This window comes from Erinaceus europaeus, chromosome 14 (assembly GCF_950295315.1).
Source record: "Erinaceus europaeus chromosome 14, mEriEur2.1, whole genome shotgun sequence".
In the NCBI taxonomy this organism is placed as follows: domain Eukaryota; kingdom Metazoa; phylum Chordata; class Mammalia; order Eulipotyphla; family Erinaceidae; genus Erinaceus; species Erinaceus europaeus.
Window position 1 is genome coordinate 27,945,357 of NC_080175.1, and position 27,414 is coordinate 27,972,770.

The 27,414-nt window shown below is 41.8% G+C and overlaps 1 long non-coding RNA gene across 2 annotated transcripts in view; it reads left to right on the forward strand.

Moving 5' to 3' along the window:
* Positions 1-27,414, forward strand: part of LOC132532766 (uncharacterized) — a 62,846-nt gene that overhangs the window by 34,826 nt on the left and 606 nt on the right. For both annotated transcript variants that reach the window (XR_009544688.1, XR_009544687.1), the window contains exons 4-5: positions 7,640-7,713; positions 22,321-22,573. This is a non-coding gene — a long non-coding RNA (uncharacterized LOC132532766). The remainder of the gene's footprint in view (positions 1-7,639; positions 7,714-22,320; positions 22,574-27,414) is intronic.

Below are 27,414 nucleotides of genomic sequence, written 5' to 3' on the forward strand. Positions count from 1 at the left end.
GCATACCAACATATTCCCTTTTGTTGCCCTTGTTTTATTGTTGTAATTATTGTTGTTGTTATTGATGCCATTGTTGTTGGATAGGACAGAGAGAAATGGAGAGAGGAGGGGAAGGCAGAGAGGGGGAGAGAAAGACAGACACCTGCAGACCTGCTTCACCGCTTGTGAAGCGATTCCCCTGCAGGTGGGGAGCCGGGGGCTCAAACCTGGATCCTTATGCAGGTCCTTGAGCCACCTCCGTTTAACCCACTGCGCTACTGCCCAACTCCCAAGCCTGTGTTCTTAACCACCACCTTACAACATGCTCATAATTACCCTTAGGAGACTACACCCGCTCCCACTTAGGACAAATCATCTCTCATGTAATTGTGCACAGAAGTGCATCATTACCCAGATGTTAATCACACCTAACATTCACACAGCAGTTTACTTACAAATCACTTTCATACCCAGACACGAGCTGGCTGTGGGAGAGCATATCACCACCACCACTACCACCCCCGACTCCAGGCTGCCGTTCATTGACTGGGGCTCAATTACTTGTCTGGAATGATTCATCTTCACCTTCCCTCTTTTCTTTCAATACCAGTAAACTGTGTGTAGAAGGAAGCTGAGAAAAGTACTAAAGAGAGTCCAGTGCAAAGGGGAAGCCCCTTCTGGCCTTCTGCAGTTCCCCTCTCCTGAGTCACCACTGTGACACTCCCTGTGTTAACCCACATACACATGGGCAGGCAAATTCCGTGTAGCTCCTGCTTCCAAGAGTCACTCTGCCTCCCCTGCTTTTCCAGATGAAGCAGCTCTTAACAGAGGCATCACTGTCTAGGCTCATCCGGGTATTAAGTGGGGGAGTTAGGGTGCCAATCCAACTCTGCCTGACCTGGAACCTATGTCTTCTACTCCATCAACTTCAGGGCCCGTTGCCTCCACTGTGCTGGCACCATGATGCCACTAAGATGAGAGGTTACATCGCTTCCATGAGAAGGCTAACACTCTGTTCCTCTGAGCTTCTAGACCTCTCAGGCTTGAACTTTCCTACGGAGTCTAGAAACCTTAAGAGAGGAGCCAGAGAAATAGCTTACTGGGTAGAGCAAGTACCCTGTCATGCTCAAGACCCAGGTTTGAACCCTGGCACCACATGAGAGATTCTATAGAACCAGTGGAAGCTCTAGTGCTGCAGTTTCTCTCTTTCTCTACTTGATTGAAAAAAAAAATGGCCCAAGAGTAGTGAAATCACATGTGAGCCAGGCACTGGCTCCTACAAACAACAACACAGAAAAGACTTAGGAGATGTAAACTGCTGAGGCTCAGACATACCCCAGCTGATGAGCCTTTGGAAACTTCCCCAAGTATTTGAACATAGTGGCACCATGGCATTATGATCAGGCAGCCTGAATTGTCCCTGCTGGGTCCTGTGTGCCTCAGGCCTGGGGCCTAGTTCTCACATTTCCTCTCCTTACCGGGAATCATGAGAACAGGCCTGACTGTGGCTAGGCTGGGCCCTGCTCCACTGTGCCCTGCCCTGCCTTGGTCCTCAGAGCCAGAAGGCCCAGCCTGGCACCTCCTTCTGTCTGATCCTGTGGAGGAAGGCTGGTGGGAGCCAGAGGAGGGACTGAGCTTGGACCTAGTGCCACAGCTTCTGGGCGGAGCTGACAATCTTAGTATGGGGCGAGTCTTCCTGCTTCCTGAGAGCTCAGCCTCTCCTGGGTAAGCTCCAGGATCACATCCATGTACCTTTACATGGATTTACTATTTTTGAAGCTCCACAGCTCTGCTGAGTACCAGGTGGGCATTTGTGAGATGTCTCATCTCTATGTGTAGATGGACTAGTAGGACCAGAAAGTGAGTCCACTCCCACCTAGCCTCCCTCCTCTTCCTTCTTCCATTTCAAGTTTCTTTCTTTTCCTCCTTCTCTTATTTTATTTATTTATTTATTTATTTATTTTTGGCATTATCACTCCTTCTCTTTTTGCCACCAGGGTTATTGCTGGGGCTTGGTGCTAGCCACTGTTCCTAGTGGCTCTCTTTCTTTCTTTCTTTTTTTCTTTCTTTCTTCCTTTCTTTCTTTCTTTTTTTTTTGTTGCCCTTGTTGTTTTATTGTTGTTGTGATTATGGTTGTTGTTGTTATTGACGTCATTGTTGTTGGATAGGACAGAGAGAAATGGAGAGAGGAGGGTGTTGTTAAAATTCGTAGGCTCTAGCCGGCCAGGTTAGCTTCACAGGCGGGTAACAGAGACGCGGAGACAACGGCTGGGCAGGGAAGCTGTATTTCTTTATTCAGGAACAACGATTCATAAACTAAACCAAACTAATCACCAAACAGAACTCTGCTGTCTCTTTGCGGCAGTGCAAGCACTCTCTCTTACTCTGGAACTCTCCAACCCTCCAACTCTGGAACTCTGAAACTCTGGCAGGGTGCCTAGGGGCGGGGCCAAGCGGGCCTGCGAAATTAACAGGACTGATCCAATTCTCTTGGCGGGGGAGAACTAGAACCCAATGTAAAGCATACAACAATTCCCCCTTTTCTTTTAACTAAATGGCTACAGTATCAAGGGTGTGGGGTGAACAGAAACCTATATCGTACAGGCATTTTTATAAAAAGAAACTGGCACAAACATGGAGAAACATGCAAGCAAGTAACAAGAACCAGTGTGCTGCTAAGGGAAGGCCTGAGGGGGCCATATCTGCCTCTGTGGGATAAACTTTATTAGCTTAAAAAAAACATTTCTTGTCTCTGGGGGGCTACTTGCCTCGAGGGGCATTTGCATGGGGGCGGGGAACGGCCTAGAGTCCCAAAGGCAGCTGGCTGCAATTTACTACGAAACAAAACTTGTTATTAGCATATTTCTAATAGAGAAGGAATTTGAGACTTTTACATATCAACAACGTCTTTTAACCTTTTGTTACACCCATTCAAGATGGAGTCAGGAAAGGAAACCTCAGGCATGAGAATAATTAGCACAGCCATTGTGCGATCTACCATTTCTAATAGAGAAGGTAATGGAGAGTTTTACATATCAACAAGTCTATTTAACCTTTTGTTTAGACCAACTTAGTTAAAATATATTGACTGTTAACTAATTTTTACCTCAGACTTTAAATGTAAGTTAATTTTATCTTTATGAGAATTATGTTGAAAACCTTTTTCATTTAACTTTGACTAGTAAGAATTTAGCCTTAAAGTTACTGTTTACCAAACTTTAAACATACACATAAACATGGTCATTAATACACAAGGAGAGAAACCTTTGTTATGAAGACATGTCATTTCAAACACGAATTTAAATCTGTACTGTCTTAGTTGTTGGGGGGGGGGGGTTTCACCATCCGAAGGTGGCTTCTTGCGCAGCTTCACTTCTAGGAATTGTAGGTTGTGATCTCTGCACAAATCTCTGCGTACTCTAGCTTGTCTGTCTTCAGACCGGACCGGCAGCTGGAGATCTCGTGTGCCCAGTTTCGGCAGGGAGCCCGGGGGTCCGGGAGGTCCGGGATCGTTCCAGAATTCATAGCAAGAGGGCAGGCAGGCCAGTTTTGTAGAAGGCGTGGGCCTAGGTGCCCAGGGGTGGCGGCCATGATAGGCCGCAGCGGCCCTGCCCCATGGCCCTGCCATGTCTGCTGCCCTGCTCGCAGTGGCCAAGCAGCATGGAGGGATCACGCATCCAATGCCCTGCGCCACGCGGTGGAGAGCCAGCTCCTGTGGGCTGGCCTGCGTGCTGGCATTGGGCTCCTGCATGGTGGAATTGGGCTCCAGCGTGTTGGCATCGGGCTCTAGCGTGTTGGCATCAGGCTCTAGCGTGCTGGCATCGGGCTCCAGCGTGCTGGCGTCGGGCTCTTGGGGCTCTTGTGTGCTGGCGTCGGCCTCCTGCGGGCTGCAGGGCTGTGGGGCTGCGGGGCTGCAGGCGCAGTGCGTGGGGTTGTCTGGGCGCAGCCGGCTGGCTGGCTATTTAACCAGGTGGAAACAGCAGCTCCGCGCCTCGCCTCCCGCCCGTTGGCTATTCCAGCTGGCTGTTCTGAGTTCGCCCGAGCGAGTGGAAACCACAGAGTGGTCCAGAGATAAATGTTCCAGAAACAGCAAAACAGTCTCGTGAAGAAAGAGCAGAGGCCTTTGGAGATCTCTTCACAAGCAGAAGAGAAGGCCATAGTGCATAGGTAGCCAAATTGTCTTTACTTATCTGAGAGATGTGCAGGTCAGGTCCACGTGGGCGCCATTTGTTGTTAAAAATTTGTAGGCTCCTGCCGGCCAGGCTGGCTTCACGGGCGGGTAACAGAGACGCGGAGACAACGGCTGGGCAGGGAAGCTGTATTTCTTTATTCAGGAACAACGATTCATAAACTAAACCAAACTAATCACCAAACAGAACTCTGCTGTCTCTTTGCGGCGGCGCAAGCACTCTCTCTTACTCTGGAACTCTCCAACCCTCCAACTCTGGAACTCTGAAACTCTGGCAGGGTTCCTAGGGGCGGGGCCAAGTGGGCCCGCGAAATTAACAGGACTGATCCAATTCTCTTGGCGGGGGAGAACTAGAACCCAATGTAAAGCATACAACAGGAGGGGAAGACAGAGAGGAGGAGAGAAAGATCGACACCTGCAGACCCGCTTAACCTCTTGTGAAGCTGTTGGTGGGGAGCTGGGGCTTGAACTGGAATTCTTACGCTGGTAGTTGCACTTCACGCCATGTGCACTTAACCTGCTGTGCTACCACCTGACCCTTTCTTTCCCTCCCTTCCTTCCTTCCTTCCTTCCTTCCTTCCTTCCTTCCTTTCTCTCTCTCTTTTTTTCTTCCTTCCTTTCTTTCTTTCTTTCTTTCTTTCTCTCTTTCTCTCTTTATTTCTTCCTTTCTTATTAGATAGGATAGAGAGAAACTGAGAGGGGGGAGAGAGAGACCATGGGAAACACCTGCAGACCTGCTTTATCACTGTGAAGCCTCCCTCTTGCAGGCGGGGAGCAGGGGCTCGAGCATGGTAATATGTGTGCTTAACTGTGTGTGCCACTGACCTCCGCCCACTCTCCTTCTTCTTTTCTGCCACCAAAATGACTCCACTGCTTCCAGTATACTTTATTTTTTCTTTCCCATCAGGCCATCCCATCATCTGGGGCCCTGGTCAGGGTGTCCCGGGATTCCCACACAAACACCATGAGCCTAGACCTCGAATAGATCCTTCTCTCCATTATCACTGGTCATCTCCAACAGGAACACCATAATGGACCCCTTTGGGGGTCCCCATAGGACCTTGCCCTCAATGTGGATCAACTATGGTAGAGAATGTTCCATCCTCTGAAGGGGGGTTGGATAACATACTCTATCTACCACCTGCAGAAGATGGGTCCTGAAATTGGCGCAATCAGAATGTTCCTACTGATGACCACAGAATGCAAGTTCAGATGTAGAGGTTACATAGGCTCCTCTGCTGAATATGGGCCCCAGATCACATCAAATCGATGGGGTTTACAGTCAACAATATTTATACACCTTTCCAATATTTGGGAGCTACTCTCTTCCCTGATCCAGCTTTCTAGCCCTTTTTCCAGCCATGACATCATCTCCCCAGACAATAACCTGGGTCCACCTGCATATCAGATGTCAGGCTCAGGCAAAAACTAATAAAGTCATGGGCCCTTTGGAATATACCTAAAATAGACCTACTAGCTATTTCCAAAACGGAGACTCCAAATCTTCATCTGCAATATTCCAGCCTTTAGGTTCATGATTAATCAACAATATGTATGGTTTTATATGTTAACTCTTTTTTTTTTCAGCCACTAGGTTCCAGATACTACCATGATGCCAACCAGACTTCCCTGGACAGATGACCCCACCAATGTGTCCTGGAGCTCTGCTTCCTCAGAGCCCTGCCTCACTAGGGAAAGAGAGAGACAGGATGGAAGTATGAGTCGATTTGTCAATGCCCATGTTTATTGGGCATTCCACTTTCTGCACCCCACAATGACCCTGAGTCCATACTCCCAGAGGGTTAAATAATAGGAAAGCTATCAAAGGAGGAGATAGGATACAGAGTTCTGGTGGTGGGAATTGTACCCCTCTTATCCTATGGTCTTGTCAGTGTTTCCATTTTATAAATAAATAAGTTTAAAAAAGAGCCAGGGAGTGAAAGACAGAGAGAGAGAAACCACAGCATTGTTCCACTCCTGGTGAAGCGGCCAATTTTGCATGATGCAGCCAAGTGGTGGTGGAGGTGGGGGCACAAGAACCCAGATCCTCAAAAGTGGCCAAGTATGTGCTCTACCAGATATCTATCACCTGCCACCCCTACCCAGCCTGGTTTTCTAAATAACTAAAGATATCTCAGAAAGCCACTTCCCCACGTTGAGTTTGATAACTTGTAAGATATGACAGTTGAACTCAACTTGGAATACTGGGAATATGAGCATGAGTGAGGTAAGTAGGGTGGGCAGTAGAGTTCTGCTTCAGGCTATATATATATATATATATATATATATATATGGAAACACTGTGAGACAGAGACCTCTATAAGGGGCTGAGAGAAGAGGGTGCATGTATGTTTGTTATGAGTTTATTTATGAGCATATATAAGATGTATGCTTCCATACATGGGACGTGTGTGTTTGTGTGTGTGTGTGTGTGAGAGAGAGAGAGAGAGAGAGAGAGCTAATTGATCCCTCTTTCCCTGTTGGGGTGGAGGAGGGGCCAAGCAGGCAGTCACTCATTAAGAGGCAGCTAATGGGCCCAAATGGCCATGTCAGCAAAGGCTGTGCTCTGATGAGCTTCCTCCCGGAGGGGGAAAGAGAGAGATGTGAACTAGGAAGAAAAGGAGGGAAGAGAGGCAGGAGGAGGGGAAAGAGTGGTGTTTTCTCTGAGAGAAGCTATAAGATATTCCGTGTCTTGACTGGGTCTCCATTAATAATTACTCCAATCTGCAAGCTTTTGTGACCAAAGAAGGGAAAGGTGGGGGAAGGGGTACAGTACGACAGCAAGGAGGGTTGATGCATTTCTTCTGACACTAGGTATCCTAGCCTCTCTCACAGGCCCATACTATGGGAGACACGAGGACACACCATCTACATCTAGTGCTTTCTCAACATGCCAGGTGCAAGGGTCATGCCATTACCCGCCAAGCCCCTTGGGCAAGAAAGGGGTGTATGAAATGCAGTACATGTGCACCAGAAGGATCTGGACATTTACCTCAGGGTGTGGTCTGTGCTGGAAGCAGGGAGCCAGACATGAAGAGGACTCTATCACCCTACCCCACTCCTGGGCTGACATTTTGGTGGGGACTAGAGCTAGGGCAACATATGTTTCAGGTGGTGCGACACGTGCTGCACATTTGAAGTGCTCACAGGTTAGAATCATCCCAAGGTTGGGAGTCAGGCAGTAATGGCCAAGTTAAGTGCAGGCAGCGCAAAGCACAAGGACCAGCATAAAGATCCTGGTTCCAGCCTCTGGCTCTCCTCCTACAGGGGAGTCGCTTTACAAGCAAAGCAGGTCTGCAGGTGTCTATCTTTCTCTCCCCCTCTCTATCTTCCTTTCCTCTCTCCATTTCTCTCTGTCCTATTCAACAACAATAATATCAATAACAATAATAATAACAACAACAATAAAACAAGAGCAACAATGAGCAGCAGCAGATCTGTTTCTCTTTTCTCCTCTCCCGGATCAACTAGGAATACCAAAGGAGACCACCTGGGACTGAAACAAGACAGGACTAGAATGACTCCAGGAACCCACCAAATCACCGGTGAGTGTAAACACGTGTGGCTTGTGGGCAGAGAGGAGCCTAAGGAGAGATTAAGTGGCTGGTAACAGTCCAGCAGTTTATCAGTTGAGAGACCACCTCCAGTCTGCTCCACCAACAAGGGGTCGGCTGAAGGGAGGAGAGGACTCCCCTGAGACTCACCAAGTGCAACTCTTGAGTCTCCATTGCTACTGCCCTCAGAATCTGGAGCAGCAGGGGGGAGGCCCTGTGCTGACAGCAGGGGACAGAGAACTAACCAGGAAACTCAGAAGAAGACCTATACCTTGGTGGCATAGCTGTGGGGCTGTGAAAGTCTCTTTGCATAACCACTGGATTATCTCTGCCACACCCAGCTTTATCTCTTGGTCAGGAGGAAGTGATTAAGCTAAGAACCCTACTTATAGTTTAAAAGCCCTCAGGCTTCCATAGCCTACAGGGAAGAAAAAGCACAAAAGAGGCTTTTAAGCCACTGAGCTCCAAATCAAGGATTAAAATAATATTGAAACAACTGTTAACTTCCACAACTGTGAACCCTTTGATTACCTTACTTAGACACAACTCAATTCAGGCAATAGTGATCAGTAATTTGAAAAGTACTGAGAGAGGGAACTCATAACATAATATATAAAATGGTTAAACCAACAAGAAGAAATATTGGAGAAATGAACCAGGACAAGAGTCCAGCTAAAAGCCCCCCAAAGGGTGAAGCACAAAATAATGAGGTCAACATCCAAAAAATAGCTAAGGAAATAATTACAGGAGTGAGTAAAGAGTTTGAAAGAATTATCATCAGAATACAGAAACAATAAATGAGACTCTGGAAGAAAACACTAACTATCTCAAGGTTATTAGAGAGCTGAAATAGCTGAGCTAAGAACAAAACTAGCTGAACAAAGGTAAAACAGTATCAGAACAGGGTAACAAAATAGATGAACTCCAGAAAACAGTAGAGGGGGGAAAGAATGGAATTAGTGAGGCTGAAGACAGAATTAGCAAGATCAAGGACAAATTAGAGACAACTAAAAAAGAAGTAAGAGATCTCAAAAAGAGATTAAGAGATACTGAGAACAACAGAGACCTATGGGATGACTTCAAAAGAAACAATATACACATTATTGGTTTACCAGAGGAAGAAACAGAGGGAGAGGAAGAAAGCATTCTTTAGGCCATAATAGTTGAAAACTTCTCTAGTCCAGACAACATTAAAGCCATAAAGATTCAAGAAGCCCAGAGGGTCCCAAACAGAATTAACTAATTAATTAAACAGAATTAATTCTGTTAACAGAATTTAACAGACTTAAAGATATCAAGACACTTCATATTTAGTATGGAAAGGAATAAGGATAAAGAAAGGATCCTAAAGGCTGCAAGAGAAAAACAAAGATTCACCTACAGAGGAAAACCCATAAGATTAGCAGCAAACTTCTCCACACAAACACTACAGACCTGAAGAGAATGGCAAGATAGCTATCTAGTGCTCAATGAGAAAGGCTTTCGAGACCTTCTACCTTCTGCAACCCACAACAACCCTGGGTCTATACTCCCAAGGGATAGAGAATGGGAAAGCTATCAGGGGAGGGGATAGGATATAGAGATCGGGTGGTGGGAATTGTGTGGATTTGTACCCCTCCTATCCTATGGTTTTGTTAATGTCTCCGTTCTTAAAAAAAAAAAAAAAAAAAGAATAGGAAAGCTGTCAGGGGAGGGGATGGGATATGGAGTTCTGGTGGCGGGAACTGTGTGGAGTTGCACCCCTCATATCCTATGGTTTTGTCAATATTTCCTTTTTATAAATAAATAAATAAGAATGAAGAAACAACAAATAAGAGTCTGGAAGAAAACACTAGTTATCTCAAGATTATTAGAGAGCTGAAAGATGAAATAGCTGAGCTAATAACACAACTAGCTAAACAAGCTAAAACAGTAACAGAACAAGGTAACAAAATAGATGAACTACAGAAAACCATACAGGAGAGAGAGAATAGAATAAATGAGGCTGAAGACAGAATCAGCAAGATCAAGGATGAATTAGACTAAAAAAAGAAGTAAGAGATCTTAACCAGAATTAACCCATACTTAAAGACACCAAGACACATCATATTTAGAATGGAAAGGAATAACGATAAAGAAAGGATCCTGAAGGCTATAAGAGAAAAACAAAGAGTCACTTACAGAGGAAAACCCATAAGATTAGCAGCAGATTTCTTCACACATACACTACAGGCCAGAAGAGAATGACAAGATATATATTGAGTACTCAATGAGAAAAATCTTTCAACCAAGACTGCCGTTATCTTGCTAGAGTATCAGACTATATGGAGGCATAAAAACCTTCTCAGACAAGCAACAGTTGAAAGAATCAACTATCACCAAGCCTGCCCTGATAGAAGTTCTGAAATGTCTCCTATAAACAGTCAGACCACCATAAATATGCCATATATATCAGAACACACTAAAAATATACAAGAATGGCATTAAAATATCTTTAATCTATGATATCAATAAATGTCAATGGCCTGAATTCACCTTCTGAAAGACACAGAGTAGGAAGATGGATCAGAAAACACAATCCAACAATATGCTGTCTACAGGAAACCCACCTAACTCAACAAGACAAACACAGACTCAAAGTGAAAGGATAAAAACTATCATACAAGCCAATGGACTACAAAAAACTGCAGAAACAGCTATTCTCATATCTGACACAGTAGACTTTAAAATAGACAAGATCAAAAAAAGATAGGGATGGAAATTACTTAGTGCTCAGAGGATCAGTCAATCAAGAGGACTTAACAATTATTAACATCTATGCACCCAATGAGAAGCCATCTAAATATATCACACATCTACTGAAAGAGCTACAGCAATATATTAACAACACAGTAATCACAGGGGACTTCAAAACTGCACTCTCTCAACTTGACAGATTATTCAGGTAGAAAATCAATAAAGATACAAGGGAGCTAAATGAGGAGATAGATAAACTAGAACTTTTGGACATCTTCAGAGTCTGTCATCCCAAGAAACTGGAATACACATTCTGCTCAAGTTCACATGGGTCATTCTCAAGGATAGACCATATGTTAGGCCACAAAGACAGCATCAGCAATTTCAAGAGCATTGAAATCATCCCAAGCATCTTCTCAGACCACAGTGGAATTAAACTAACACTTAACAATATACAAAAGATTAGCAACAGTCCCAAATATGGAAGCTCAACAGTACACTACTTAACAATTACTGGGTCAAAAAGGAAATAAAGGAAGAAATCAAAATGTTTCGAGAGTTCAATGAAAATGAAGACACAAGCTACCAAAATATTTGGGACATAGGTAAGGCAGTTCTGAGAGGGGAGTTCATATCCATAGAAACACACATTAGGAAACAAGAAAAAGCACAAATAAGCAACCTGATTGTACACCTTAAAGACCTAGAAGAAGAACAAAGGAACCCTAAAGCAACCAGAAGGACAGAAATCACTAAACTTAGGGCAGAAACCAATAACATTGAAAATAAGAAAACCACACAAAAGATCAACAAAAGTAAATGTTGGTTCTTTGAAAGAGTGAACAAAATTGACAAACCTTTAGCCAGACTCATACAACAAAAAAGGGAGAAGAAGACCCAAGTAAATCAGATTGTCAATGAAAGAGGAGATATCACAACAGACACCACAGAAATTTAACACATCATGCAAGGCTTCTATGACCAACTATGTGCCACCAAGCTAGAGAACCTGGAAGAAATAGATGAGTTTCTATATGCCTATGAACATCCAAAATTAAATAAAGAGGAACTAGATAATATGAACAGGCCCATCACAGCTAATGAAATTGAAACAGTTGTCAAAAATCTTCCCAAGAATAAAAGTCCTGGACCAGATAGTTTTACAAATGAATTCTACAAAACCTTCAAAGAAGAACTAATACCTCTACTTTTAAAAGTCTTCCAGAAGATTGAAGACACTGGAATACTCCCTGCCAGCTTCTATGAAGCCAACATCACTCTGATACCAAAAGCAGACAGGGACACAACCAAAAAAGAAAACCACAGACCAATATCTCTGATGAACATAGATGCTAAAATACTGAACAAAATTCTAGCCAACCAGATACAGCAGTATATTAAAAAGATTGTTCATCATGACCAAGTGGGGTTTATCCCAGGCATGCAAGGTTGGTTTAAAATATGTAAATCAATCAATGTGATCTACCACATCAATAAAAGCAAGACCAAAAACCACATGGTCATGTCAATAGATGCAAAGAAAGCCTTTGACAAATTCCAACATCATCCCTTTATGATCAAAACACTACAAAAAATGGGAATAGATGGAAAATTCCTCAAGATAGTGGAGTCCATATATAGCAAACCTACAGCCAACATCATACTCATTGGTGAAAAACTGGAAGCATTTCCCCTCAGATCAGGTACTAGACAGGGCTGCCCACTATCACCATTACTATTCAACATAGTGTTGGAAGTTCTTGCCATAGCAAACAACAGGAGCAAGGAATTAAAGGGATACAGATTGGAAGAGAAGTCAAACTCTCCCTATTTGCAGATGACATGATAGTATACATAGAAAAACCTAAAGAATCCAGCAAGAAGCTTTTGAATATTATCAGGCAATACAGTAAGTTGTCAGGCTACAAAATTAACATACAAAAGTCAGTGGTATTCCTCTATGCAAACACTAAGTTAGAAGAAGTTGAAATCCAAAAATCAATTCCTTTTACTATAGCAACAAAAACGATAAAATATCTAAGAATAAACCTAACCAAAAAAGGGAAAGAGTTGTATACTGAAAATTATGAGTCACTACTCAAGGAAATAGAAAAAGACACAAAGAAGTGGAAAGATATTCCATGTTCATGGGTTGGAAGAATTACCATTATCAAAATTAATATACTACCCAGAGCCATATACAAATTTAATGCTATCCCTATCTAGATCCCAACCACATTTTTAGGAGAATAGAACAAATCCTACAAATGTTTCTCTGGAACCAGAAAAGACCTAGAATTTCCAAAATAATCTTGAGAAGAAAGAACAGAACTGGAGGTATCACACTCCTAGATCTCAAATTGTATTTAGGGCCATTTTCATAAAAACTGCTTGGTACTGGAACATGAATAGACATACTGACCAGTGGAATAGAACTGAGAGCCCAGAAGTAAGCCCCCACACCTATGGACATCTAATCTTTGACAAAGGTGCCCAGAATACTAAATGGGGAAAGCAGAGTCTCTTCGACAAATGGTGTTGGAAAAAATGGGTTGAACCATGCAGAAGAATGAAACTGAACCACTATATTTCACCAAATACAAAAATAAATTCCAAGTGGATCAAGGACTTGGATGTTAGACCACAAACTGTCAGATACTTAGAGGAAAATATTGGCAGAACTCTTTTCCGCATAAATTTTAAAGCCATCTTCAATGAAACGAATCCAATTACAAAGAAGACTAAGGCAAGAATAAACCTATGGGACTACATCAAATTAAAAAGTTTCTGCAAAAGAAACTACTACTCAAACCAACAGACCCCTCACAGAATGCGAAAAGATCTTTACATGCCATACATCAGACAAGAGGCTAATAACCAGAATATATAAAGAACTTGCAAATCTCAACAACAAGACAACAAATAATCCCATCCAAAAATGGGGAGAGGACATGGACAGAATATTCACCACAGAAGAAATCCAAAAGGCTGAGAAACACATGAAAAAGTGCTCCAAGTCTCTGATTGTCAGAGAAATGCAAATAAAGACAACAACGATATACCACTTCACTCCTGTGAGAATGTCATACATCAGAAAAGGTAACAGCAGCAAATGCTGGAGAGGGTGTGGGGTCAAAGGAACCCTCCTACACTGCTGGTGGGAATGTCAATTGGTCCAACCTCTGTGGAGAACAGTCTGGAGAACTCTCAGAAGGCTAGAAATGGACCTACCCTATAATCCTGCAATTCTTCTCCTGGGGATATATCCTAAAGAACCCAACACACTCATCCAAAAAGATCTGTGTACACATATGTTCTTGGCAGCACAATTTGTAATAGCCAAACCTGGAAGCAACCCAGGTGTCCAACAACAGAATAGTGGCTGTGCAAGTTGTGGGATATATATACAATGGAATACTACTCAGCTATAAAAAATGGTGACTTCGGGAGTCAGGCGGTAGCGCAGTGGGTTAAGCGCAGGTGGCGCAAAGCGCAAGGACCGGCGTAAGGATCCGGGTTCCAGCCTCCGGCTCCCCACCTGCAGGGGAGTCGCTTCACAGGCGGTGAAGCAGGTCTGCAGGTGTCTATCTTTCTCTCCCCCCTCTGTCTTCCCCTCCTCTCTCCATTTCTCTCTGTCCTATCCAATAACAACCACATCAATAACAACAACAATAATAACTACAACAACAATAAAAAAAGACAACAAGGGCAACAAAAGGGAAAATAAATAAATAAAATTTTTTAAAAAATGGTGACTTCACCGTTTTCAGCTGATCTTGGATGGACCTTGAAAAATTCATGTTAAGTGAAATAAGTCAGAAACAGAAGGATGAATATGGGATGATCTCACTCTCAGGCAGAAGTTGAAAAGCAAAATAAGAAGAGAAAACACAAGTAGAACCTGAACTGGAGTTGGCATGTTGCACCAAATTAAGAGACTCTGGGGTGGGTGGGTGGGGGAGAATACAGATCCAAGAAGGATGACAGAGGACCTAGTGTGGGATGTATTGTTATATGGAAAACTGGAAAATGTTATGCATGTACAAACTATTATATTTACTGTTGAATGTAAAACATTAATTCCCCTATAAAGAAATAAAAAATAGCAACAAAAGGGAATAAATAAATAAAATAAAATTAAAAAAAAAAAAAGAATCGTCCTGAGGTCACAATCACACTGAGGGCGTGGAAAAAGAAGAATCCAGGCCAGCATCCAGTGTTTTCTGTGACTTCCTGTGTGGAAGGCTCACATCATGGTTGCCCCCACACCCACCCCAAGTACCTGTCACTACGGCTCACACAGCCACTTCTGAATTGTGAAAACAGTGCCAACCTTGAATCATATTCAGAGTCCAGATTGGGGGTCAAGGGAATCTCCAAACTTTACAAAATGATTATAGCTGATCCTTGAACAACACAGATTTGTTTGGTCTGGGAAGTGGGGGTGCTTACAAGTGAATATGTTTCTATCTAGGTGTCCAGCTGTTTAGTTGAACAGTTATGCAGGAACTGCTTTTTCTAAGGGCAGCCTATAAATTATACCTGATTTTTCCACTGCAGGTTGGAGAGTCAAATCTGACCTGGGAACTTGTTCAAGGGTCAGCTGAATATCTCCCACTCTTCATGAAATAGATTGCAAGGAATAAAAGGTCTGGTTTTATCCTTTTAAAATTTGAAAATTAAAATATATGTATTTATTTGTATTGATAATACAGAGATAAACGAGAGGGGAAGGGGAGATAGAGAGGGAGAGTGGTGGTGCAGTGGATAAAGCACCGGACTCAAGTATGAGGTCCTGAGTTCAATCCCTGGCAGCAGTGATATCTGGTCCTCCTCCCTCTCCCTCCATCTCCCCCCCCCCCCCGCGTGTGTGTGTGTGTGCGCGCGCCTACCATTCTTCATAAATAAATAGATAAAATCTTAAGGAGAGAGAAAGTGAGACATCTGCAGCACTGCTTCACCACATGTGATGCAAGTGGAGGCTGAGGAGCTTGAACCTGGGTCCTTGCACATGTGTACTCTCAACTGGGTGTGTCCCTACCCAGACTCTAAGACCTGAATTTAAAAATGAAAGGAGACAAATATAAGTCAACATGCCTGACCAGGGGTGGGGTCAGATAATGGTATGTTGCTGCTGTGGATCCCGCTGATGACTGGGCTGGAAACTGGGCTGCCGGTGTGGGGTGGTCTCAGGAACTGTTCTAAGTCTTGTGGAAAATGCTTTCAAAGAAAGTCAAAGAGCCAGCAGGCACAGACTAGTTAAGAAACAAATATTACTACATCCTGGAGTGCAATAACTGGAGAGATAGAAAGAAACAGAGATAGAGAAGAAGAAACATCATTCTTTGAGCATGTTTTCATTCTAGTATGTTACAGGAAGATTTTGCATTTTGCCAGACCCAACCCTGAGAAACAACCAGATTTTGTTAGATTATTGTTGCTGTGTTCTACCAGTGGACAGTACCAGACATATATAACTAGAAACTATGAAGTAACATAGAAGAAAACACTGGCAGAACACTTTATGATCTGTGCTTCAGAAATGTCTTCAAGGACTTAAGTGTAATAGCAAAATAATAATAATAAAATAAAAATTAAAAATAACAAACAAAAAAAAAGTAAATCATTGGGATTACATGAAACTGAAATGCTTCTGCACCACCAAGAGTACCATGACCTGACTTCCAGAGGCATGGTTATTGAGTAGCGACAGAGTGTCTTGTTCTCCCGTATCAACTAGGAAAAGCAACGAAAATCACCTGAAAATTCAACAAACTATAAGCAGGATCTCTTCAAAGACTCACCAAGCCACAGGCACAGAATCCCACAGTAACACTGGTGACAAAAAAAAAAAAAGAGTATCGAAAGGTGGGGAATTGTGATTCCCAAGAATTCATGATACAAAATATGGCTTGCTGTTTTAAATGAGGTAATTTAATAAAATTACCTATTTAGTGGGGGGGGGGGGAAGGGTACCATCACCCAAACAGAAAGACACCCTACAAAGTGGGAGAAGATCTTTATACACTATACTTCAAATAACAGACTAATAGCCAAAATACATAAGGAACTCAGTAAACTTAGAAGAAAAAAAAGCCTATTAGAAAATGAAGTGGGAGTCAGGTGGTAGCACAGCGGGTTAAGCACAGGTGGTGCAAAAGCGCAAGGACCGGCATAAGGATCCGGGTTCTAGCCCCCGGCTCCCCACCTGCAGGGGAGTCCCTTCACAGGCGGTGAAGTAGGTCTGCATGTGTCTCTCCTTTATCTCCTTCTCTCTGTCTTCCCCTCCTCTCTCCATTTCTCTCTGTCCTATCCAACAACAGTGACATCAATAATAACTACAACAATAAAACAACAAGGGTAATAAAAGGGAATAAATAAATATTTTTAAAAATTTAGAAAATGAAGTGAGGTCAGGGACAGAAAATTCACCACAGAAGAGATCCAGAGGGCCAACAGACGAGTGAGAACGTGCTCAAAGTCACTCATTATCCTGAAAATGCAAATACAGATCATGAGAGACAGCCTTGTACCTATGAGAATGTCATACATTAGGACCAGTAACAACAAATGCTGGAGAGGGTATGGGGGGAAATGGACACTTTTGCACTGATGATCTTGAAGCATACTCACAAATATGTTATACCTAAATCAAAATTTTCTGTATAATAAAACTAAAAATAAAAACAGCCATAGCATGGGGGGGTATGAGTGGTGGTGCACCTGGTTGAGTGCACAAGTTACAATATGCAAAGACCTGGGTTCAAGCCCCCGGTCCCTACCTGAAGGGTGAAAGCTCTGCAGGTGTTTCTTTGTCTCTCTCCCTGTCTCCACCTGTCTCTCAATTTCTGGCTGTCTTTATCCAATAAATAAATAAAAAGATAACCTAAAAATAAAGACAAATAGCCAAAGCACAACAAACATTAACATCCAGAGTAGAGAATTCTAGCACATCAATAAAAAAAAGATATTTTTGGGGTGGGAAAGGCAGGCAGATCACCAATAGCATGTTTTGCTTTGCATGTGGTCCAGGTGAAGGCTCTTGTGCTGTGGTCTCTCTTGCTCCCCATCTTTCCTTCTCTATATAGCTGAATGAAAAGGTGGTCCAGGAACAGTGATATCACACTGTGTAAGGCCCTGATTTCAAAAAATTAACTTTAAACCCATTAAAATGTAAAATGGACAAAGTATGTGAATAGGCAATGTGTAGAAATAGGAAATGTGCAATAAACTCAGGAAAATATGCTCACCATTGAAGAAGTTAGAAAGATGCCAATTAAAACAAGTGTAGAATGCATATTTTAAAAATATTTATTTATTTCCTTTTCGTTGCCCTTGTTGTTTCTATTGTTGTAGTTATTATTGTTGTTGCTATTGATGTCGTTATTGTTGGATAGGACAGAGAGAAATGGAGAGAGAAGGGGAAGACAGAGGGGGAGAGAAAGATAGACACCTGCAGACCTGCTTCCCAGGCTCGAACCAGGATCCTCACGCCAGTCCTTTCGCTTTGCGCCGTGTGCGCTACCGCCCGACTCCCCTAGAATGCGTTTTTACACTTGATCTAATAGGTCAGAAACAATTCAAGGGATTAATAGTAGCCAGTGTTGGAAGAAGCTGGACAGTTCTTGGAAGAATCCATAAACTTATCCAGCCATCTTGGAAGATACTTTGGCAGTTTCTAGGAAATTAACAGTGTCCATATTTGTCTAAAACAAAAACAAAAACCCTCTATATATAGATATACATTATCTGAAAAAAAAAGATCATGTCTATCCACAAAATCACATACCAGAAAGTTCGCTAAGGATTTTTTAAAAATACGTATGTGTGCATTTATTTACTTATTTATTTATTGGATAGAGACAGAGAGAAACTGAGAAGGGAGGGGAATATAGAGGGAAAGTGACCGAGAGACACCTGCTGCCCTGCTTTACCACTTGTGAAACTTTCCCCCTGAAGGTGGGGACCAGAGGCTTGAACCCAGGTCCTTGTGCACTGTAATGTATGCACTTAAACAGGTGTGCCATCACCTGGCCCCAACTAAGGATTTTTGTTTTGTTTTGTTTTTGTAGAACCGGTGCCTTAGGCAAGCACAATTTCAGTGCTCCAATCACTTATTTCTTTTATGTTTTTTGAAATATTTAATTTATTTATCATTTATTGGATAGAGACAGAGAAATTAAGAGGGAATAGAGAGCGATACCTGAAGCACTGCATCACCATGCATGAAGCTTTCCCTCTGTAGGTGAAAATTGGGGGCTTGAACCCAGGTTCAATTACAGTTGCACATTGTAATATGTGTGTTAACTGGATGCACCATTGCTTGGCCTTGAGCATTTCTTGCAACAGTGAAAAATTAGAAGCAACCATCTACTGGTGGACCATGGTTAAATAAACAGTGACTTCTTGTGCTATGGAATACTTAGCATGAAGCAGTAAAAAATAGTGAAGTATACTAATATGTATTGATTCAGGAAATCTCAAGTTCAGGGATTCTCCAAGCCACATTTTCAATGAGAAAAATCAAATTTCAGGAAAATTAGAATATATGTATGCAAAAACAAAAAGCCTACCTCCCAAATAGTATGCTTCTTTATTTACAAAGCATTCATGAGTGTAAATGTAAAAATTATCCAAAGGACCCAATAAACTGACCTCTGAGGAGAATTGTGAAATGGGAAAGGACATTACATCTGTATTATTTACAGCAAGACTGTATTCATGCCTTAATTCTGAAATTCAAAAAAGTACATAGAGGAAGTCAGGAGATGACTCAGAAGACAGAGTGCCTGAGTTCCTGGGTTCAATCCCTAACACCACATGATAGCACCAGAGACAAAAATCGGTGGGACCCAGTGGGTTGTGGAATGGTGCTTAGGCCTCTCACTTTCTCTCTCTTCTCTTACTTTCTTTCTGAAAACTTGGTCCAGGGAGGTGGCTTAGTGTTATAGTGCATGTGCAGAGCCCTGGGTTTGATACTGAAAACAACATTAAAAAAATGCTGTTGACAAAAATGATTAAATACTGGTTGTACACACAGGGGAGGTGGGGCTACAGAGAAGCAGCAGCTGTGTTTCTCTCCTCTCCTCTCCTGGGTCAACTAGGAATACCAAGGAGATCACCTGGGACTGCAACAAGACAGGACCAGAATGACTTCAGGAACCCATCAAATTACCGATGAGTGCAAACACGTATGGCTCATGGACAGAGAGGAGCCCAAGGAGAGATTGAGCAGCTAGTAACAGTCTGGCAGTTTACCAGTTGAGGCATCACCTCCAGTCTTATTTACCAACAAAAAGACTGCTGAAGGGAGAAGAGGACTCCCCTAAGACTCACCAAATGCAACTGTGAGTCTCCCTTGCTGCTGCCCTCAGAGGCTGGAGCAGCAGCGGGGAGGCCCTGTGCTGACATCCGTGAAAGAGAACTGACCAGGAAACTCAGGAAAAGATCTACATCCTGGTGGCATAACAGTGGGGCTGTATAGTGGGAACCTTTTCATTGTTCTCCTGATGAGAACATGATGAACAATTGTCTCAGAACCTACAGACTAAAACAAGACTTACTTAGAAACTCACAGGACCTGGCAGTATTGCACAGCTTAGCAGACAAGCAGAATTGAGCCCTGGAGATTCGAATCCTTGGGGTGTGAAAGTCTCTTTGCATAACCACTGGATTATCTCTCCCCATCCTACTTTATCTCTTTTTCAGGAGTGAGTGATTAAGCTAAGAAGCCTACTTATAGTTAAAAAGCCCTAAGGCTCCCATAGCCTACAGGGAAGAAAAAGAACAAAAGAGGCTTTAACAGCCACTGTGATCCAACTCAGGGATTGAAATAATATTGAAATAACTGTTAATTTCCACAATTGTGAACTCTTTAAGAACCTTACTTAGACACAAGTCAATCCAGGCAAGAGTGATCAAGAATTTTAAAAGTACTCAGAGGGGAGTCGGGCTGTAGTGCAGCGGGCTAAGCATAGGTGGCGCAAAGCACAAGGACCGGCATAAGGATCCTGGTTTGAACCCCGGCTCCCCACCTGCAGGGGAGTCGCTTCACAGGCAGTGAAGCAGGTCTGCAGGTATCTATCTTTCTCTCCTCCTCTCTGTCTTCCCCTCCCTCTCTCCATTTCTCTCTGTTCTATCCAACAATGACAACAACAATAATAACTACAACAATAAAACAACAAGGGCAACAAAAGGGAATAAATAAATAAAATAAATATTTAAAAAATGTACTCAGAGAGGGACCTCATAACATACTATATAGAATTGTTAAACCAACAAGAAGAAATATTAGAGAAATGAAACAGGACAAAAGTCCAGCTAAAAGCCCCCAAAGGTTGAAGCACAGAATAATGAGGTCAACATCCAAACGCTAGTTAAGGAAATAATCACAGAAGGGGATAAAGAGTTTAAAAGAATTGTCATCAGAAATGAAGAAACAATGCAACAAGTACCACCTCAGCATGCTTCACTTCAGACTATGTCCAGAGACATCAGGTGTGGAATGTCAACCCTTCACCCTCATTACTCAGGTGAGACCTTTCCTTTCATAGTATTCCATTCCAGGTGGTTCACTTTCTAAAAAAGTCCCAAAACCTAGATATAGACCAGGTCCTGTGAGATAGAGCATATGTTCACATGTATCCATAAATTAGAGCAAAATATATACCTGAAAGCAAAGGTACACAATAGTCTTCAGTGAGTCAGTATAAGGTTCCTAATGAAATAGTATCTACTTAGATGTAGATACCCTCCTCACCTACTTCCTAGTATAGTTCTCTCACTCACTCCAAAGCTAACACTATCAAAGCAAGGACTGCAAAAGTTGAATAAGGGCAAGAGACTGGCATACTTTAATGATGACTCTTTAGTCACTATCAGGCCAACCCATCAGCTGGGGCCCTAGTTGGAGAGTCCTGAGATTCCCGAACAGACATGATGGGCCTAGACCACAAATAAATCCCTCTCACCATGTTACCAGTCATCTCTGTCAGGAACAACAAAATAGACCCCTTTGTGGGCCCCCCATAGGACTTGCCCTCAACTTGGATCAACACCAGTACTGAATATTCTGTCCTCCTAAGGGAGAATGGACAACATACTCTATGCTACACCTGAGGAAGATGGTCAATATTGGGGCAGCTTGGAATGTTCCTGCTCATGACCACAGAATGTGAGCTCAGATCTACTGGGATGCAGAGGTCACATAGGCTCCTAAACTTAATATGGGCCCCAGACCAAATCAAATAGATGGGGTGTACAGTCAACAGTATTAATACACCTTTCCCATATTAGGGAGCTACTCTCTTCCAGCTTTCTGTTCCTTTTCCAGCCATTACATCATCTCCTCAGACAATAACTTGGATCCACCTGTATATCAGATTTCAGGCTCAGGGAAAAAAAAACTAGTATAGCCACAACCCTTTAGAATATAACTAAAATATGCCTAATAGCTGTCTATAAAATAGAATACCCTCCAACTCTTCATCTGCACTATTTCAGCCTTTAAGTTCATGACTGATGAACAATTTGTTTGGCTTTGTGTGTTAACTCTCTTTTCAGCCACCAGATTCCCAATGCTAGCAGGATGCCAAACAGACTTCCCTGGAAAGACAACCCCACCAATATGTCCTGGAGCTCAACTTCCCTAGATCCCTTCCCCACTAGGGAAAGAGAAAGACAGGCCAGGAATATGGATCAACCTGTCAATGCCCATGACCAGCTAGGAAGCAATTACAGAAGCCAGACCTTCAACCTTCTACATCCCACAATGAATATGGGACCATACTCCCAGAGGGATAAAGAATAGGAAAGCTATTCCAGCCTTTAGGTCCATAATTGTTCAACAGTTTGTTTGGCTTTGTATGTTAACTCTCTTTTCAGCCACCAGGTTCCAGATGCCAGCATGATGCCAACCAGAATTCCCTGGTCTGAAGACCCCACCAATATGTCCTGGAGCTCCACTTCCCCAGAGACCCACCCTACTAGGGAAAGAAAGAGGCAGACCTTGAGTATGGATCCACCAGTCAATTACACAATTGGGAAACAATTACACAAGCCAGACCTTCCACCTTCTGCAACCCACAACAACCCTGGGTATATACTCCCAAGGGATAGAGAATGGGAAAGCTATCAGGTGAGGGGATGGGATATGGAGATCGGGTGGCGGGAATTGTGTGGAGTTGTACCCCTCCTATCCTGTGGTTTTGTTAATGTCTCCTTTCTTTAAAAAAAAAAAATAGGAAAGCTATCAGGGGAAGGGATGGGATATGGAGTTCTGGTGGCGGGAACAGTGTGGAGTTGCACCCCTCATATCGTATGGTTTTCTCAGTGTTTCCTTTTTATAAATAAACAAATAAATAAATAAATAAGAAATGAAGAAACAACAAATGAGAGTCTGGAAGAAAACACTAATTATCTCAAGGTTATTAGAGAGCTGAAAGCTGAAATAGCGGAGCTAAGAACACAACTAGCTAAACAAACCAAAGCAGTAACAGAACAAGGTAACAAAATAGATGAACTACAGAAAAACATATAGGAGAGAGAGAATAGAATAAATGAAGCTGAAGACAGAATAAGCAAGATCGAGGATGAATTAGAGATGACTAAAAAAGAAGTAAGAGATCTCAAAAAGAGATTAATAGATACTAAAATCAACAACAGAGACATATGGGATGACATCCAAAGAAATAATATATGCATTATTAGCTTACCAGAGGAAGAAAGTGATGGAGGGGAAGAAAGCACTCTACAGGACACAATAGCTGAGAACTTCTCTAGTATAGACAACATCAAAGACATAAAGGTTCAAGAATCCCAGAGGGTCCCAAGCAGAATTAACCCAGACTTAAAGACACCAAGACACATCATATTTAGAATGGAAAGGAAAAACGATAAAGAAAGGATCCTGAAGGCTATAAGAGAAAAACAAAGAGTCACTTACAGAGGAAAACCCATAAGATTAGCAGCAGATTTCTTCACACATACACTACAGGCCAGAAGAGAATGACAAGATATATATTGAGTACTCAATGAGAAAAATCTTTCAACCAAGACTGCTGTATCTTGCTAGAGTATCAGGCTAGATGGAAGCATAAAAACCTTCTCAGACAAGCAACAGTTGAAAGAATCAACTATCACCAAGCCTGCCCTGATAGAAGTTCTGAAATGTCTCCTATAAACAGTCAGACCACCATAAATATGCCGTATATATCAGAACACACTAAAAATATACAAGAATGGCATTAAAATATCTTTAATCTATGATATCAATAAATGTCAGTGGCCTGAATTCACCTTCTAAAAGACACAGAGTAGGAAGATGGATCAGAAAACACAATCCAACAATATGCTGTCTACAGGAAACCCACCTAACCAACAAGACAAACACAGACTCAAAGTGAAAGGATAAAAAACTATCATACAAGCCAATGGACTACAAAAAAACTGCAGGAACAGCTATTTTCATATCTGACACAGTAGACTTTAAAATAGACAAGATCAAAAAAGATAGGGATGGAAATTACTTAGTGCTCAGAGGATCAGTCAATCAAGAGGACTTAACAATTATTAACATCTATGCACCCAATGAGAAGCCATCTAAATACATCACACATCTACTGAAAGAGCTACAGCAATATATTAACAACACAGTAATCACAGGGGACTTCAAAACTGCACTCTCTCAACTTGACAGATTATTCAGGTAGAAAATCAATAAAGATACGAGGGAGCTAAATGAGGAGATAGATAAACTAGAATTTTTGGACATCTTCAGAGTCTGTCATCCCAAGAAACTGGAATACACATTCTGCTCAAGTTCACATGGGTCATTCTCAAGGATAGACCATATGTTAGGCCACAAAGACAGCATCAGCAATTTCAAGAGCATTGAAATCATCCCAAGCATCTTCTCAGACCACAGTGGAATTAAACTAACACTTAACAATATACAAAAGATTAGCAACAGTCCCAAATATGGAAGCTCAACAGTACACTACTTAACAATTACTGGGTCAAAAAGGAAATAAAGGAAGAAATCAAAATGTTTCGAGAGTTCAATGAAAATGAAGACACAAGCTACCAAAATATTTGGGACATAGGTAAGGCAGTTCTGAGAGGGGAGTTCATATCCATAGAAACACACATTAGGAAACAAGAAAAAGCACAAATAAGCAACCTGATTGTACACCTTAAAGACCTAGAAGAAGAACAAAGGAACCCTAAAGCAACCAGAAGGACAGAAATCACTAAACTTAGGGCAGAAACCAATAACATTGAAAATAAGAAAACCATACAAAAGATCAACAAAAGTAAATGTTGGTTCTTTGACAGAGTGAACAAAATTGACAAACCTTTAGCCAGACTCATACAACAAAAAAGGGAGAAGAAGACCCAAGTAAATCAGATTGTCAATGAAAGAGGAGATATCACAACAGACACCACAGAAATTTAACACATCATGCAAGGCTTCTATGACCAACTATGTGCCACCAAGCTAGAGAACCTGGAAGAAATAGATGAGTTTCTATATGCCTATGAACATCCAAAATTAAATAAAGAGGAACTAGATAATATGAACAGGCCCATCACAGCTAATGAAATTGAAACAGTTGTCAAAAATCTTCCCAAGAATAAAAGTCCTGGACCAGATAGTTTTACAAATGAATTCTACAAAACCTTCAAAGAAGAACTAATACCTCTACTTTTAAAAGTCTTCCAGAAGATTGAAGACACTGGAATACTCCCTGCCAGCTTCTATGAAGCCAACATCACTCTGATACCAAAAGCAGACAGGGACACAACCAAAAAAGAAAACCACAGACCAATATCTCTGATGAACATAGATGCTAAAATACTGAACAAAATTCTAGCCAACCAGATACAGCAGTATATTAAAAAGATTGTTCATCATGACCAAGTGGGGTTTATCCCAGGCATGCAAGGTTGGTTTAAAATATGTAAATCAATCAATGTGATCTACCACATCAATAAAAGCAAGACCAAAAACCACATGGTCATGTCAATAGATGCAAAGAAAGCCTTTGACAAATTCCAACATCATCCCTTTATGATCAAAACACTACAAAAAATGGGAATAGATGGAAAATTCCTCAAGATAGTGGAGTCCATATATAGCAAACCTACAGCCAACATCATACTCATTGGTGAAAAACTGGAAGCATTTCCCCTCAGATCAGGTACTAGACAGGGCTGCCCACTATCACCATTACTATTCAACATAGTGTTGGAAGTTCTTGCCATAGCAACCAACAGGAGCAAGGAATTAAAGGGATACAGATTGGAAGAGAAGAAGTCAAACTCCTCCTATTTGCAGATGACATGATAGTATACATAGGAAAACCTAAAGAATCCAGCAAGAAGCTTTTGGAAATCATCAAGCAATACAGTAAGTTGTCAGGCTACAAATTAACATACAAAAGTCAGTGTTATTCCTCTATGCAAACACTAAGTTAGAAGAAGATGTTATCTTCTTTTAGATGTTATCAATTCCTTTTACTCTAGCAACAAAAAATAAAATAAAATATATAGGAATAAACCTAGCATAAGAAGTGAAAGAGTTGTATACTGAAAATTATGAGTCACTACTCAAGGAAATAGATAAAGACACAAAGAAGTGGAAAGATATTCCTTGTTCATGGGTTGGAAGAATTAACATCATCAAAATTAATATACTACCTAGAGTCATATGCAAATTTAATGCTATCCCCATCAAGATCCCCACCACATTTTTTAGGAGAATAGAACAAATGCTACAAATGTTTCTCTGGAATCAGAAAAGACCTAGAATTTCTAAAACTATCTTGAGGAGAAAGAACAGAACTGGATGTATCACACTCCTAGATCTCAAATTGTATTATAGGGCCATTGTAATCAAAACTGCTTGGTACTAGAACATAAATAGACACACTGACCAGTGGAATAGATTTGAGAGCCCAGAAGTAAGCTCCTATGAACACACCTATGGACATCTAATCTTTGACAAAAGTGCCTAGACTATTAAATGGGGAAAGATGAGTCTCTTTAACAAATGGTGCTGGAAAAAATGGGTTGAACCATGCAGAAGAATGAAACTGAACCACTGTATTTCACCAAATACAAAAGTAAATTCCAAGTGGATCAATGACTTGGATGTTAGACCAGAAACTATCAGATACTTAAGAGAAAAATTTTGGAAGAACTCTTTCCATATAAATTTTTAAGACATCTTCAGTGAAATGAATCCAACTACAAAGAAGACGAAGGCAAGTATAAACCTATGGGACTACATCAAACTATAGAGCTTCTGCACAGCAAAAGAAACCACGACCCAAACCATGAGACCCCTCACAGAATGGGAGATCTTTACATGCCATACATCAGACAAGAGTTTAATAACCAACATATATAAAGAGATTGCCAGACTCAACAATAAGAAAACAAATGACCTCATCCAAAAGTGGGGAAAGGGGGCTGGATTGTGGCACACCTGGTTGAGCGCACACATTACAATGCGCAAAGATCCAAGGTTAGAGTCCCCAGTCCCCACCTGCAGGGAGAAAGGTTCACAAGTGGTGAGACAGTGCTCCAGGTGTCTCTCTGTCTCTCACCCTCTCTATCTCTCCCTTCTCTCTCGATTTCTGACTGTCTCTATCCAATAAATAAATAAAGATAATAAAAAAATTTTTAAACTGGGGAGAGGACATGGACAGAAGAGATCACTACAGAAGAGATCCAAAAGGCTGAGAAACACATGAAAAAAGTTCCAAGTCATTGATTGTCAGAGAAATGCAAATAAAGACAACAATGAGATATCATTTCACTCCTTTGAGAATATCGTACATGAGAAAAGGTAGCGGTAACAAATGTTGGAGAGGTTGTCGGGACAACCTCTGCTGGTAGGAATGTCAGTTGGTCCAGCCTCTGTGGAGAATGGTCTGGAGAACTCTCAGAAGGCTAGAAATGGACCTACCCTAT